The sequence below is a fragment of the Corvus moneduloides genome, chromosome 2, assembly GCF_009650955.1.
Source record: "Corvus moneduloides isolate bCorMon1 chromosome 2, bCorMon1.pri, whole genome shotgun sequence".
Taxonomy (NCBI): domain Eukaryota; kingdom Metazoa; phylum Chordata; class Aves; order Passeriformes; family Corvidae; genus Corvus; species Corvus moneduloides.
The window spans coordinates 106,377,262-106,392,269 of NC_045477.1; the positions used below are offsets into that span (position 1 = coordinate 106,377,262).

General features: G+C 39.2%; 1 long non-coding RNA gene across 1 annotated transcript; it reads left to right on the forward strand.

The window, feature by feature from the left end:
* The first annotated feature begins 1,072 nt into the window (after window positions 1-1,072).
* On the forward strand, window positions 1,073-6,981 carry LOC116440211. Its single transcript, XR_004238454.1, has 2 exons — window positions 1,073-1,375; window positions 5,099-6,981. It is a non-coding gene; the product is annotated as an uncharacterized LOC116440211 (long non-coding RNA).
* The last annotated feature ends 8,027 nt before the right edge of the window (window positions 6,982-15,008 follow it).

Here is a 15,008-nt window from a genome sequence, read left to right on the forward strand (position 1 = left end):
TTCTTACACCACACACATATTTTAAGTTACTTCTCTGAAAAAAAAAAAAAAAGAGGGAGGGAACGGAAAAGAGAAAGAATTACTTTCTTTCATGTGTTCTATCTTATGTCATAGGGTTTTCTGAATAAATTTTAAAAAGCAAAGTTAAGAACTATTTCTGACAACAAACAAGACTTTGATTTTTTAAAAGAACGCTCATGAAGCTACAGATATAAAAGGACAAAATCTATTTTTATTGCAACAAAAAACAACCAGAATTTCTGCTCCAAGATAAGTATGTATTTTCTCTGTATTTTTCTGCGGTTTAAAACAGAGATTTAAAAACAGAGATCAATCATTTAAAATTATAACACGGACAAAGGCTCCAATAATTTTGCATGTTAGATCTGTATTGCTGTACTCATATATACTGTGTTCAGGATAATAGTTCCACTTTCACATACCTTAGTGTTTGCAGAATCAGACTCTACAGTTGTTAACAAAAAACAGTCATGTACATAATACTTCAGAGTCCTGGTTTCCTACCTCTGATGTCCAAACAAGTGCTCTCTTAAATACAAGTCACACTTCTCTACCTACCATTAGGTTGAATAATTTCCTCTTAAGTATTCACCACAAATGGACATTAGAAAAAAAATTATTTCAATCCAGTCTTTCCAGTTGTTGTCTGTTAACAGTCATTAGGTTTTAAAAAAATATATGTAACTCTGTAATTTTTTAGCTTTGTCTTTTCCCACTTATGTTGTGAAAGCAATCTATTTCTCATTTTTTTGCTTCCTCCCCACCGCCCCCCCCCTCCTCCCCCCCTCCTCCCCCCACTGGTTAGTACAAGGACAGCAGGAATTTCACCTCTTTGAAATGGGAGTGAAAATGCTGCTTTGTCAGTGTACCTGCTGCTCCCCCTCATATCTCCTCTGCACCCAGCTGCCAGAGATATTCACAGTTTTGCAGACCCCACGCTACAAGGGTCAACCTGTATCTGTACTGTAGGTTACAATTAAAATTCTTTAACTATTTCGTTCATCATTTTAAATTACTGTGTTATCTAATGCTTATGTACGGTCATCTTGGACCTCATTTAATGTCTCTGTTTCGCTTCTGATACGAATATCCATCTCCTCACAGGAGCAGAAAGCCTGCTAAAAGAAATGGATATGCCTCACCTTGGATGCACAGCTTCCACATACGGGATCAAACCAAAAATAACCTCTGTAGGCTCAGAAGAACTCCATGAAAATAACTTTCTATTGACCTGCAGTTAACTGGAGGGAGTGTCTGGCCATACTCATCTCTCATTTATGGGATCATTTGGAGCACAGACCCGGAATCACAGGAGAATCAAGAAGCAATATGTGCCCTCATGCCTTAAAGCCTGGTGAGTGGGATCCTTACACAGCCTGTCTCCAGCACAGTTCAGGGATGAGCTGCTCTGTTCCCCGGTAAGGCTGGTGCCAAATGCCCACAAACCACCCTTAAGGGACTTTAAACAATCTAGCATTAGAAAAGTAAGGCTGTTTGCTTTGGAAATGTTGGAGGGAAACACCTCAGTAGTATTTTCTTTATGTTTTAGTTCATCACTGTTACTTACCAAATTCAGCTCTAAATTACAAATACATTTGGAAAGACCAAGCCTGTATCTTTCTCAAAGCAAACCATTCATCAGAAAAGGTCATCCACCTCTGGCTTCAGGGGGCTTTTTGGCAGGAAGACTGAACTGACCTTCAGGCACTGGATCAAACTCATTTATAAAAGAGTGAGTTAGATGCTGCAGCAAAAAGTACCTAGTCCCTCCCTTAGGACTCAGATACAAAGAACAGCAAAGAAGGGAAAAAATACTTTTGTTAACTGCAGAGGACTCTAAATCTGGCTCAAAGCTGTTAGTGAAAGCAAAGGCAAAGCAAGAGAAACCAGCTGGTAGGACAGCAGAGCAACTCAGATAATGAATTTCTGGGAAACTGTTTTTCACCATATGTATCACTATGCCCACCCCATTCCTTGTAGCTCTTCTCTCTCTCCTCAGTCCCAGGTAAGAATCAGTTCTCCCTTCAGCACCAGCTCAGCCCTGCTCCTTACACAGCTTTCTTATGATTTTTCCTGCCTACTGCTTGAGAACAATTTAGATCCTTTTGTGTTGGAGCTCGAATCTCAGAAGTATGTTGAGATTATATTGTAGACTCCCTGCAACAGCAGTGAACAGACTTGCTGTCTGGCCAGACATCTCTGTTTTCATTTAATTTATGAACACAAGTTAACAATACACACACTCTAGTTTCTTCTTTTACCTCAGTTAGCCATTGTAGAACCACCTGCTCAGTTCTGTCCTGGCCTGGGGTTTGTATTTCTCTTAAAATCTAGCACTAAAAAGAGGCTTAACTAAAATTTATATGACTATTTAAATTACTTTTGTAATTGAATAATCAGCTCCACTAACATCAGCAACGCTAAATACTGCATAATGAACTGAAATTTCAAACATTTATGCCACCTTTGGGTAAGCAGCTAATATGGTAATATTATGGCAATGAGTCAGCTCTTTGCAAGAAGAGCTTAAAATTTTGTTTAGTTAAATCTGTTTCTAATATTGATAAATACTGATGTCTCAAATGGATGAACAATACAGATTAAAATTTTAAATCTATTTATCTGCAAGAATTATGATTTTTTCAATAATATTTGAAGTATGAGTCTTTCTTCCAAAATAGTAGTCTCACATACATTGCACAGAAACCCTGATTCCTATGCTCTGTTTTAGTGATGGAAGAGAACATATAAATGACACAGAACTTGGTAAAGGAATGCATTCATCATAATTTCTTGATACTTTCTGCTAAGTTTATGACAGGATATGCAGACCAAGTGCAGTTTATTTATTAGAACTCCTCGCCATGGTGCACTGAGAGCTCTATACTGGGACTTCACAGCACACAAAGGGAAAAAAGGCCAGTGCAGATGACTAGAACTCAAAAAACAGCACTGTATTTAACTCATGCATTTCTTGCATGCATACGCACCCAAGGAACAGAAGAATTTCCTGACAATGCTGAACAACTCACATTCTTCAAGCTGAAATCCTTTCAGGTGAGACAGTAAATTCCTTCAGTAATCTGAAAATAACTGAGACTTGCAGACAGGCCTTTACTAGTGTCACTATTTGCCAGAAAAAAAACTAAAAGGGAACACCTCAAACAAAAAACATCTCTGATTTGGAAAAATGTAACAAAACACCAAAGATATTTCAGGCTTTTAACAAAAGAGTAAGCCATAAATCAATAGGACTACTCAGATCGAGGAAGGTTTGTGATGATATGCCCTAAATAAATTCCAAATAAACTGATCAGTCTCCATTTGCAAAGTTAAAACTGGAGATAAATAAAGGCAGTTCCTAGCCTTTACTTCAAATAAAGTATTGTGTCACCAGCTACTTCAGACTGGAAAACTCCACACCATTAGAAGTTTCAGTATGGCACAATGTTCAGGATGATAACATATTTCCCAATGAAGGTCATTAAGTATTTTGAAGATGATTCTATAAGCAGATCTGTACGTTCCCTCTAAGTAATCCATACACAGAGGAATTTCTGTTTACTTGAAAACTACATACAAAAAGAAAAATTGGGACAGTTTATAAAATATTGCAAAAAAGGATCTAACCTAGATTTAATAAAGCACTCATGACATAGCAGTTATATGGCAATCTGGTCACTCAGCACACATTATTAAAGTAATTATCAATTAATTATTAAATTAAGAACATTTTTTGAAATAAAGCAATGTTTATTAAAATGGCTACTTATTATTTCTGGCATCAGAAATTTCTGTCAAAGAGCAGAATGCTTGAAACATCACACTAATTCTAAACTGGATTGATAGAATTTAGAAAAAAAATATGTAAAATCCCACCCACAGAATCTCCGATTCAGAGCAAGAGAAGACTCTGCCGAAGCTGGGCTAGTGGAGTCATGTGGGCAGCACCACAGAGCCAGATCCAGAGCCATCCCTCTCACCAGCTGCAACACTGCTTCATCTCCTCAGGTTATGCTTTAGTTGCCCTTAAATTGGAACATTAATTGTCTACTTGCTGCAGCAAACCTGGAGCTCAGAGCAGGATGCAAAACCCGCCAGGGAAGCGGGGAAATCCCACTGGGTGCCTCTACTGCGCTCCAGGCTGCAGTGGCTAAGCTGCTATCCATACCTTCATCTAGCTGGCTGAAAGTTCACGTGGGAATGTCTACACAAGCTACAGACACACCCTTGGCTGAAGGGCAGGCATACTCCTCGCTCTCCACAGCATCCACTGGCTCAGTTCTCCCCTGCTCCAGGGAGGGACGCCCTTGTTAATGGAGGAGTGCTGTCAGCAAAAAGGCAGATACAAATCACAAACAAACACTGTTTGTTGAACTTTTGAGAGATGTAAACACCTTGTAGCTGCTCTGTTTTTGAATAGGCTCTGCCTCAACCTCATGAAGAGCACAGCTGCCTTGTTCACATTTATAATGTCTAATTCATGAAAAAATGGAAAAACCTTCTGGGAGATGGCCGCTATGCTGAGCGACAGCTTTAGCTCAAGTATGAAGAAATTTGTGCTTCTTTTGTTTCAGTGCTTTCTTTGTGTCTGTTTGTGTAATTCCAACTTCTAAGAAGTCTAACCTACACAGCCTGATCCAGAGAGCAAGAGCTCTCTCTGGGTTCCTGTTATTCATATTTATCTACAGTAATGGGAGCTCTGTATCTGCTTGTCTTCACATCCATCTGTGTTTACATACCTGTTAATGAGGGCACAACTGAAACAATAATGAAACTTTAATTACAGAGGTGTGTAATAGCATTCACAAGTTTTTATTTTGCTTGTTACTTTTATAAATTCTCATTTCTTTCTACAGAGGAGTGGTAGCAGCTGAACATAAAGATAAAACAGGTCTTACAGTTAAGGAGAAGAAAGGGAAAGGGAAAGGAAAAGGTGGAGAGGTGGGGGATAGGAGAAACAGAAGAGAGAGGAGGGAGAGGAGGAACTCTGATCAGATTATATCCTTCACATCTACCACTGACTGTAGCCAGGCCCTTGCCTCCAGACTGACTGTGTATCACTGCTGGTGTTTAGGTACGTCTGAGGATCACTACCTGTTCAAGCCAGATGTCTGAAACAGTTCACAAAGCCAAGGAAGGAAGCAGTTACCAAGAGGATGGATTCAACATCCAGAATTCAATGGCTACATCCAGTCTGAGACTCCATCCTCAGCTACTGTACAGTAAGAAACGGAAGTATAACTGCAAAGCACAGTGAGTGTCCAGACTACTGAATCCCAAAGGTGTTGCAAGCAAAGCAGATGAACTCATGGGTTCTTGTAAGGAAGAAAATAATAATAGGTTCTCATTTTCTCCAGCACACGTGGCACTGTGGCTAAATTACCCTGGGACTTAAGGCATGCACAGCTTGCACCAACTTGTGTAACTGAATAGGCATTTGTTGCACTATGCACATCAAGCCCAGAATTTCTCAAGAGAAAGATGTGACTGCAGGTGATATCAACATCCTTAACCTTGCAATCTCTGGTAATGTCTTGAGCAAGTTCCATGTGGCAGAGCAACATTACAGCTTGTACTTCAAACATTTACTTTCTTCTCATCCAGTAGAGTCTCACCACAATATAATTCAAGTGACTGTAGAGTGGATGGTGGCAGAAGAGCAGCTATAAGACACCAAGGAGAAACATATTTTACATGAGAAAATACTCATTTATTCTAGTGACTGCTGTGTTCTCAGAGGTCAAAAAGCAAATATATGTTACAGGCCTGGTCAGTTAAAGCTGAATTTGTGGAAGAACGTTTTCTGAAGCAGTCCTTATAACATGATCACCTTCAAGTGCTCCCAGAGACCTTCATCCATCTCATCACAACACTTCTTTGAGGTAAGGCAGCCTTTGTGGCAGGAGTGGAAAATGTAAGATTAATTTCATCTTTGCACTTCAGACACCAGGCTAGAATTTGCCACAAGCTCCCATAAGCATCTGGTGGAACTGTGGGCATAACTTTGTCTATCAGAACAGAACAATATAAATAATCTCATAGCCAAGTGTATTTACAATTGTCTTTTGGCCTTTTTCTGGACTTTTTAATCATATCCAGTCTGCTTAAAAAAAGTTCTTGGTTAAATGCAATACAGAATACCTCAAGTTCAAGTGCCTGGACAAGTTCCAGGGCTCCGATTTTTCTTGCTTCCTCGTTCTGATGTCCTGTCAGGGAGATGTGGCCTTGAAATAAGAAGAAACAACCCCCTGGGAACAGTTTCTGTGCCAGACTGTCCCAGACTCCTGACCCAGTGGGTACAGCCAGAGTATGTAGTGAAAACATCCTGCCCCTCAAGGCCAGCAAGGAACTCCAAGGCCAAGCCCCACACAAGACGGCTTAAAGATACCTGTAGTCACCCACCCCGCCTCTTCCTGTCTTCATTGAACACAAAGCAGCTTTTTGCAGGAACTTTCAGCAGTAAAAACACTTAGAAACAACTACCTTCAAGCAGAATTTCTCCTAAACAGAGACTTCTGCTCCTTGTACAGATATTTTCACAAATAAAGGCTACTAGGTGATCAGAGAAATCAGGCAGAGAAGTAGAAGTTAAAAGGTTCAGAGGCAGAAAATTTTGTTACAAGTCCAAGGATAACTGAAATCATGTTGTGGGAAGTAGGACAGCAAGAAGCTGATAATAGAGGGATTTATACCTTTATTTTCTACAGGTGGTTTTCCTACTTACTTCTGTAGCACCCTGAAGCAACATCCTTGGAGCAATATATACATACAGAGCAGATGGTCAGAGAACCAGTGCAGGGTTTAGCATAATTCTCCTTGCAGGGAACACCCTAAGAGTGTGCACACAATTATAGCAAAGCACTGAAAGTTAATTTCAGGACTTATACCTTATCTGAGGACACTGGAGTAACAACAGCTCAGTAATATGAAAATAAAACCCTTCTGGTGCAAGGTAAAGTTTGAGGATGAAATGTGTATTATTTACATATGGTTTTGCTGCTTTGACACTCACAGACACTAGGCCAATAAAAGGACAAATCAGCTCCCTGACATCAGCAGGGGAGAATAAATGAGATCTCTGATGAATGTTTAGATAAGTAAATGTATGCTTCAAAGTGTGTATATCTCAAAGTTCATCTCTAGCTCTAATAAGATGATTTTTTGACACTTAAAAGCTGTTCTGTGTTTTTACAAGAAACCCACCATTTCCTGTTTTTATCACATCCTATTGCTATCAATAATGCGTAAGCATAAACACAGTTTGTCAAACTCACCCTATGTATTTCCCACTGAAGACAAAATAAAAGATGGTCTGGCTAACTGACTCTTCTACAGAGTTTTCATCCCCATATTGTTAGTGCTGCTCCAGCTCTGTCTCCATACAAGATCAAATGAATGTTTCAGTTCCATCATCATCTGGTCAGTCACCTGTGTGGAACAAACTACTTATCTCTAATGCCCATCCACTGCAGACATCAGGGTTCAGAAGAGCAGGTGCCATCAGGGCTTCTCAAAGGACAGGAGGTGTCCTGAAGCAGCTCATAGAGTGCCCTGACATTCATTCATCTTGGAGCCTGCTGGTCTCACACCCAATGCAAGCTTAGTTTGCTGTGGGTGAGACTGCTGCCCCCACATCTGCTTGCAAGCGTAGGATTCTGCACTTCTGTTCAGGTAACACAGAAAGCTTGATGGATCACCCACCAGTCATGGTGGTATAGAGTAGAAGAGTTCACTTGGCCACATAAACTGTAAGGTCTTAGCCAGAGTATTTTATAATGACCCAACAGCTCTGAGAGACCTTCTTATCCATCTGGGAATTACCCTCTTGTTGGTATTTGATAAATATACCGTGAACTTAAGCCTCCAGCACTGCCTTTCGGCCAGGGTATTCATAACAACGTCTTTTAAGTTCAGGAGGACAGTCAGGGAACAGAAAGCAAACCTGTGGTGCTTAAAATAAAAGGGGAAAGACAAGAATCAAGTGAAATAATGAAATATTCTTAAGTCCGTATCAACTGCGGCATTATTCTTTAAAGACAGTGGAGAAATTTCGTAGAAAAATTTCCAATAAAAAAAGTTAATACTATTTAGGTACTGAAAGAAGAGTTACTTATTTAAAGAAAGAAATTGAAAATAAATAAATAAATAAACAAAAAACAAAGAAAACAGGCAGACATGAGTCCAAAGGGAATTAAACCTTAATTACCTAAAAGCTCCCTGGGAATAGATCACTGCTATAACAGGTTGGAAAACAACAATAGTTAACTTAATATCAAATTTTCAACAAGTTTTGAAAGACTGAATAAAATCCCCAAAATGTACTCTGTACCTAAATCTTCAACTCTAGCTGTTCTGATACCTTCACCTTGACAGAAACTCTTCAGTAATAGTCTTCAAGCAGACAAGATTTTAAAGAGCTGAAGATGTTGCAAAATCTTTTCCAGCTCCATAAAACACACTTAAAAGGAGATTTTAATCCAATAAGCAGGTTTTAACCAATTTATATTTTCAGGATTGATTGGGAACTAAGAATACCTCTAGATTATTAAATATGAAAGAGGCAGTGACAGAGTTTTGAGCATGGGATCTCTGCTGCTCTGCTGTAATTCACGGTTACCTTGCTCCATGCTCCATGGTTTTGGACCACTCTAGTTAGCTCACTCCAAGGCAACACCCAAGCATGGTTCTGGCAATAGATCATTCCAGAGATCTCTTTCCAAGGCTGAAGCAAGGGGATTCCCTGATTCCCCTCACACAGAGCTTTACAAGCAGGCTTTGCTTCTGCAAATATGCACAAGTGTCTTCGTGCCATGCCCCAAGGCATGGTACATGCATAATTATGATCTAATAATTAAGTCATTAAGGATAATAATGTTTAAAAAGTCATAAAAAAGGGATAATTATTACTGAAAGCCACATGAATATCACATGGAGCTTAGAGGAGATACCTGTCCAAATGCTCCACAGCCCAGGTTCAGACAAGCTGCTCTGAAGCCTGATGGGCTGGCCTGAAGCACTCTGGACACAAGTGTCTTGTCCTCGGGGAGAGGGCCTGTCCTTATTTTGTCCAACATCATACAACTAGTCCAAGGGAGGACTACCTGAGGCTTATAAAATGTGTGCTATTAGGAATGTTCTGGGCAGATCTGAATCTACACTGGCCTTTGATACAAGCAGTGTTACTGATGATATTTCCCTGATTTTAATTATCTTCTGCTATTGAGGGACAAAAGCAAATACAGTAAACACATTTCAATAGTTAATTGTTTAGGAATCTTTCTGCCAAGCTGGACCTCACAGTCAGAATATTTCTCTGACATGCATAACACCCCACCCACCATTGTTCTGCCTACAGTAAAGAAAACTCAGCATAAAAGGGAGCAGAGCACAGCAAAAGATCAGATGAGACAGAGGGTGAGAGGATCCAGTCTTGATGTAGATTCATGAAAAATCATAATGACTGACTGGGGCTGTCTCCCTTGCTTCCCCAGAGAGACATTATTTCCCTGTTACAGTCTCACAGATGATGCCCAGGGCTGGAAAAGTAGGCCATACACAAGAGAAACTCATCTGGAGAATAGTTACCATGCTGAGTGTAACTACAGACCTACTACTGTTGTCTTTTTGTCCTGTTTTTGGGGAAAGGGACTTTGTTCTGGGCTAGTTATATTTTCAGAATTGCAAAAGACATTTTAAAGGAATGATCAGTCCAGGTGAAACTAATCCTGATGATGTCAAGGAAAAGGTCCCCTTACAATTCAAACTTCACAATTAATGCAGAGGCTGAAGGATTGATATGTATCATAAAAATTAAGAAAAATTTGACCAATTAATGAAAAGCACAACCATTATGAAATATTTATGAGCTTTCTGATCTAAGATACTGAGAGTAGGTTTGTAAAATTATACTTGAAAGGCTGAAAGGAGGTGTCAGGAAGGTGATGAACCCACAGTTCTGGCTTATGGCAACAATGTCAGCAACTCTTTTCTTAAACCTTATGCAGAAATGTCCTTCAGATGGCAGCTGTGAGGGCAGAAATACATTGTCCTCAAAATGAGTAGTCATTGTCAATCAATACATTATGGTGAAGTTCGAGTTTTTGTTTAGCATCATCAGGATCTTTGAATAAAACAGACATTTAAATTACAGGAACCAAGCTGTATGTTCTTTCTAAACACTTCTGATTTTTTTTTTTTTTTTTGCTCAGAAATGTTTATGTTACTCTTATAATCTGTTTCAAATCCCTACAAGAGAGATTTGTTTTCTTGAATACATTCAGATTCACTCTTTCTAGGTGTTGTCTGAAAGAAGGCTATTTTCTCTCTGCTTTTAAGATAGATATGTGCAACCAGCCTTTTCTCAAACACTGGATATAAAGGATTGCCCAAAATCTTTTGCTGTTGCATGTTGTTGCAGACTGTCACTCTGTCTCCATTTAAGCTTTAAATACCATTTTTCAAGGCCACATATATGATTTTTAATGTAGTAATCTGCAACTTGAATATATCAACGGTGCCCTCTTCATAAAAGGCATATATACTCCTTGGAGAATTTATTTTCTCCTGTCCTTTCTGAGAATTCTAAGTTGCACATGCAAAACTACCAGTTTGCCAAAATATTGAACTTCCGACTTTATATGAGGTAATTTTTCCTTTCCTCACCTTTCAAAGGGATGGCTGGAAACAGCAATGTTGTCGTATGAAAGATCATTTCAGATTACACATAAATGTAGTTTCTATGGCCTGTTGCTGGACTGTCAATTTCTGGCTTCATGGCTAAATGGCAGAGCTTTGTCTATAGTCCCAGACATTGAAGTCAGTTTATAAAATCAGGGAAAGCTAGCTATATAAAGCTAGTTTACATATGTAAAATATGTTGCTATTTATACATAAATTGCTTACAAAAGATTTGCAGAGTAGCATCAAAGACAATTACATAAATGTTCGCAGGCAATTTTTTTTATACATTATGAACACTGTTATTTTTTGTAAATCAAAAAAGTTTCAAAAGACATAATATATTTTACATGTCTTTCACTTATAAATACAGCCAAATCAGATAAGAAATATTTTCCATTGCTAACCTGGGCCAAGAATGCTAACTAACAGCACAGTTCACCAGGGTCTCACTGAAAATAGCTGTTCTAAGTATGTGGTTAGATTAGGCTGTCTAAACATTTGTAAAAGCTCAAGGAAAGCTATCTGGAAAGGCTATCTTTCATTTCTAATTGCAATATTTTCATAGGGTATGACTTTTATTGGCTACCACATTTAATCCCCATTGACTCTGCTTCCCTTCTTCTAGTACTGAGGATTAAGCAATAATTCCCACCATCTTGAGACCCACAGACCAGACCAATTAAACTGTAGCACACATATTGAAATTCTGATTATTGCTTCTTATTTTGGTTGGACGTATTGAGCAGACTTACAGATTGCCCTAAATCTCTTAGCAAGGAAATTAGAACTGCGGACATGAACATGGAAAAACTGTGTCCCTGTGCTCTGATCAGCCTATTCATCTATTTGCTACAAAGAGAGCACAGGAGAGCTAAGCAGTCAGATGCTGCAATACAACATCTAGGTCACTCTGCTGGATGGGTACTGTCAGGGGCACAGCTTTTCCCTCCAGGTTGCTCTCCATGGGTGGCCCCTGCATTCCCCAACAATGTGCAGGCATGCAGCCCCATGGAGATAAAAGGGGGGAGAGCACTGGTCCTAAATCAGTTCCAGCAGGTGGGAAAACAGATCTGATGGATGACATTGAGCATGTAAATAATAATCTCATAACACAAAACTGTGGGCATTTTTTTTAAAGCATGTTGGTGTCAACAGTACTCAGACACTGAAGAGGAAATGAAAGCAGTAAGCTGTCAAAACACCAACACGTTGTTCTGCTCAGCCACAGACTTTTGTTGTTTTTATTAAGTGCAGCATCTCACATACTTGCAAATCTTGTCATCTTGCCGTTTCCCACAAATCTTGTCATCTTGGTGTGCGCCAGAGTGCTGCTTTTGGAGAGTTGAACAGAAGCTTCAAGGAGAGTTGAATACAAATTTACCAACCACACACACTGCCAGGCATGGTGTGAATAAAGGGTATCAACACTGGAGTACAATGAGACACAAACATCGAGTTTAATGTACAGAGTTTTAGGAAACAGAAAGGACAAGACTGAACTGATCTGAGGGGTTTCACAGACTTGGTCAGTGAACTGTTCATGCAGAGATGGGTCTGTGGTTAAAGTCTGTAAGACTTAGGTGCCATCTGAGGGACAGACAGCAAGAACAGATTTAGAACGGTGTCTTTCCTCCTTGTTTCCAACCTCATGGACACAAAAAAGGCAGTGGAACAGGCTGGGAGTGTTCCTAATGCTGCCTTACAGCTCACTTGCAATCAGCAAGGTAATTTTGGACAATGATTGACTTCCATAGGAGAGTGTTGCAGCTCCTTCAAAGGCAGTGCTAATGCATGCACAAAGGCATGCACAAATGTGTTCTGAACAAGCACACCAGAGTAAATATCAACACAGTCTTTCCAGCTTTGGCTGTGGGAGCCCAACAGTCCTGTACATTGAAAATCTGAAGCCTAACTCAGCCTCAGAAACTCCTTGCACTAAGCCATATCACTCACTATGCAAGAGACTTACTGGTACCTGTGACTGGATTAATTTCCTTTAATTTTGGATTTTTTCAAACATGGGTTTATCGGACCAATTACATGCATGTGCTTTGAAATAAGGATGGTATTCTAGTGAGCCTGTTTGCCTTCACTGACCCTGCAGTTAGTCCAGGGTGACTGGCTCAGGTGCAGGTGGATTCTGTCTCCCCAGTCACAAGCAACTCCTTCAGTTTTCGTTCAGCCATGTAATAAAATCACAGTGTTTTCCAGATGCATTTTTCTTCTCCCTCTCATGTACTGCCTGGAAAATGTCAATTTCCTAGAAATATTTTAAATTATTATGCCACAAGCCAATAACTTACTACTTGCAGAATTCACAAAGTATCCCATCTGGGGTTGTTGCTTCATGCAAATTGAAATATTTGTGTCCTTTCCTCAAGGTGGAATGAGGTCTTCCAAAATTTTCTGCAGGTCCCTTAGACTTTCAGACATTCTGTCCATTTCTTAATAACTTCAAACTAATAAGTAATAACTTTATGGCTTAGTTGCTACCCTGTAGCATTCACCTCTAGCAAAAGATTTCCCTTTGGATCAATTTACTCCCTATTTTATTCAATCTCTTTGTTTTGGCATAACACTGTTTTCACCTTTGAAAGCTTCCCTCTGTTATAATTTCCACATTTTTTTTCAATGTATGCAGGCTGCCTTAAAAGTAAGACATGCCTTAAAAGCAAGGAAACAGCTTTTGTTCTGTACTGAACAATGCTGCACTACTGCTGTGAGAAATTATTACATTCAGTAGAAGACATGGTTTACTATCTGAGACATGGAGTAGTCTCACTGGAGATGGTATTCCAAATATTACATACACATTGGTTACATTCCGATACAAAAATACTCCACAACTGGAGTATTTTTTCTAGTATCACAACACTTTAAAAGTAGCTTCTTTTCAAATATTAACCAAATTCTGAAGTTGAGTGTCCTTCGCACATTTTTCCATGTTTTGCTCTCCAATGCAGGTGAATTAATATTGCAATCAAATTATAACTTTGCGCTAAAGGGATTTTTGGTGTGCCAAATTTTCAATTAGTACCACAGTGAGAAACATTCATATGTAAATAATGCATTCACATTCACTAACTACTTAACAAGCCAACAAATAATCCAGTTCTATTTTGGAATACATTTGGTATCAGGAATATATCTGCAGTAAATCAGCTGATGGGAATCCCACTATATTACACTGACCACATTTTCTACATTCCCTTCACTTGCCCTGTGCAAGGAATAATTTTTCTTGGTGATCACCTCTGACAGCAGGGAGAGGGGTGTAGTCCTTAAGACCTGAAATTCTCAAAAATGTCATCTCATACCTTTCGCACCCCTATTTTTTCCCATTCCATCCATTTTTTATGCTTAGAGTTCTTCATTAATAAAAATGAAGGCTATACCTCTGTAATTTTTTTTTTCCCCAGCTCACATACTGTAAGGCTAGAAATTCATAGGGAAACCTCAATGACCCTTTAGAAACTACTTATCTCCATCTGCAGTTAACTCCTAAATCCAGGCCTGATTCCTAAATAGCACCACAGACGCTAAATCCCTCATTTGTGAACATCTGTTGACACTAGGCCTAACGCACTCCTTTCATGCTTACCTTACAAACTGACTTTGGATGGCACACAATCCGCACCTGAAGCCAAACTGCAGACTTGGCTCAGTACAGCTGGCTGATACCATTCTCCAGAGTGACTGGAGAGTGTTACAGCAGCTCAGATCTCCAAGGATGATACAACCCTACAGCAGAGTGCTGCATCCTCCCAAAGGTTTTATTCTTAGAAAGGTACTTCAGGATAAAGAAATATCTTCCAGCTTCTCTATCAGATGAACTGTTGATTGTGAAAACTGAAAGGACTTGACCCATTTGTTTTGCATGGTATTGCTTAATTTTGCTTTTCTCTCACCTTGAGCAATGACAGTATATCAGCCCTATCTGGTTTGGCTTCTATTTGTGTTCTTATCTGCAATTCTGAGTTATCATAAGTTAACTGCAAACTATTATATTTTGGCTGCAAAGAGGTAGGAAAATCATTCCACCATAATTTCTAAAATTTATGGGATCATGTTCAGTGCTTTTAAATGTTTAAAAAAGTTATTTTTAAAAACACTCAAATCCTGGAACTAAATTTTACATTACATTGTTCACTGAAGAGTGCTTGTGGCAAATGGAATGCAAAATGCTTTCCTTCAATACATCATGTCCATCAAAATAAGAAACCTGCCAAAAGTAATGATAAAGCACCTGGTGAAAAATTAGGCCAAAGGTAAAAAAAAACAGTAACCTTGCTGTGAAGCTGCAA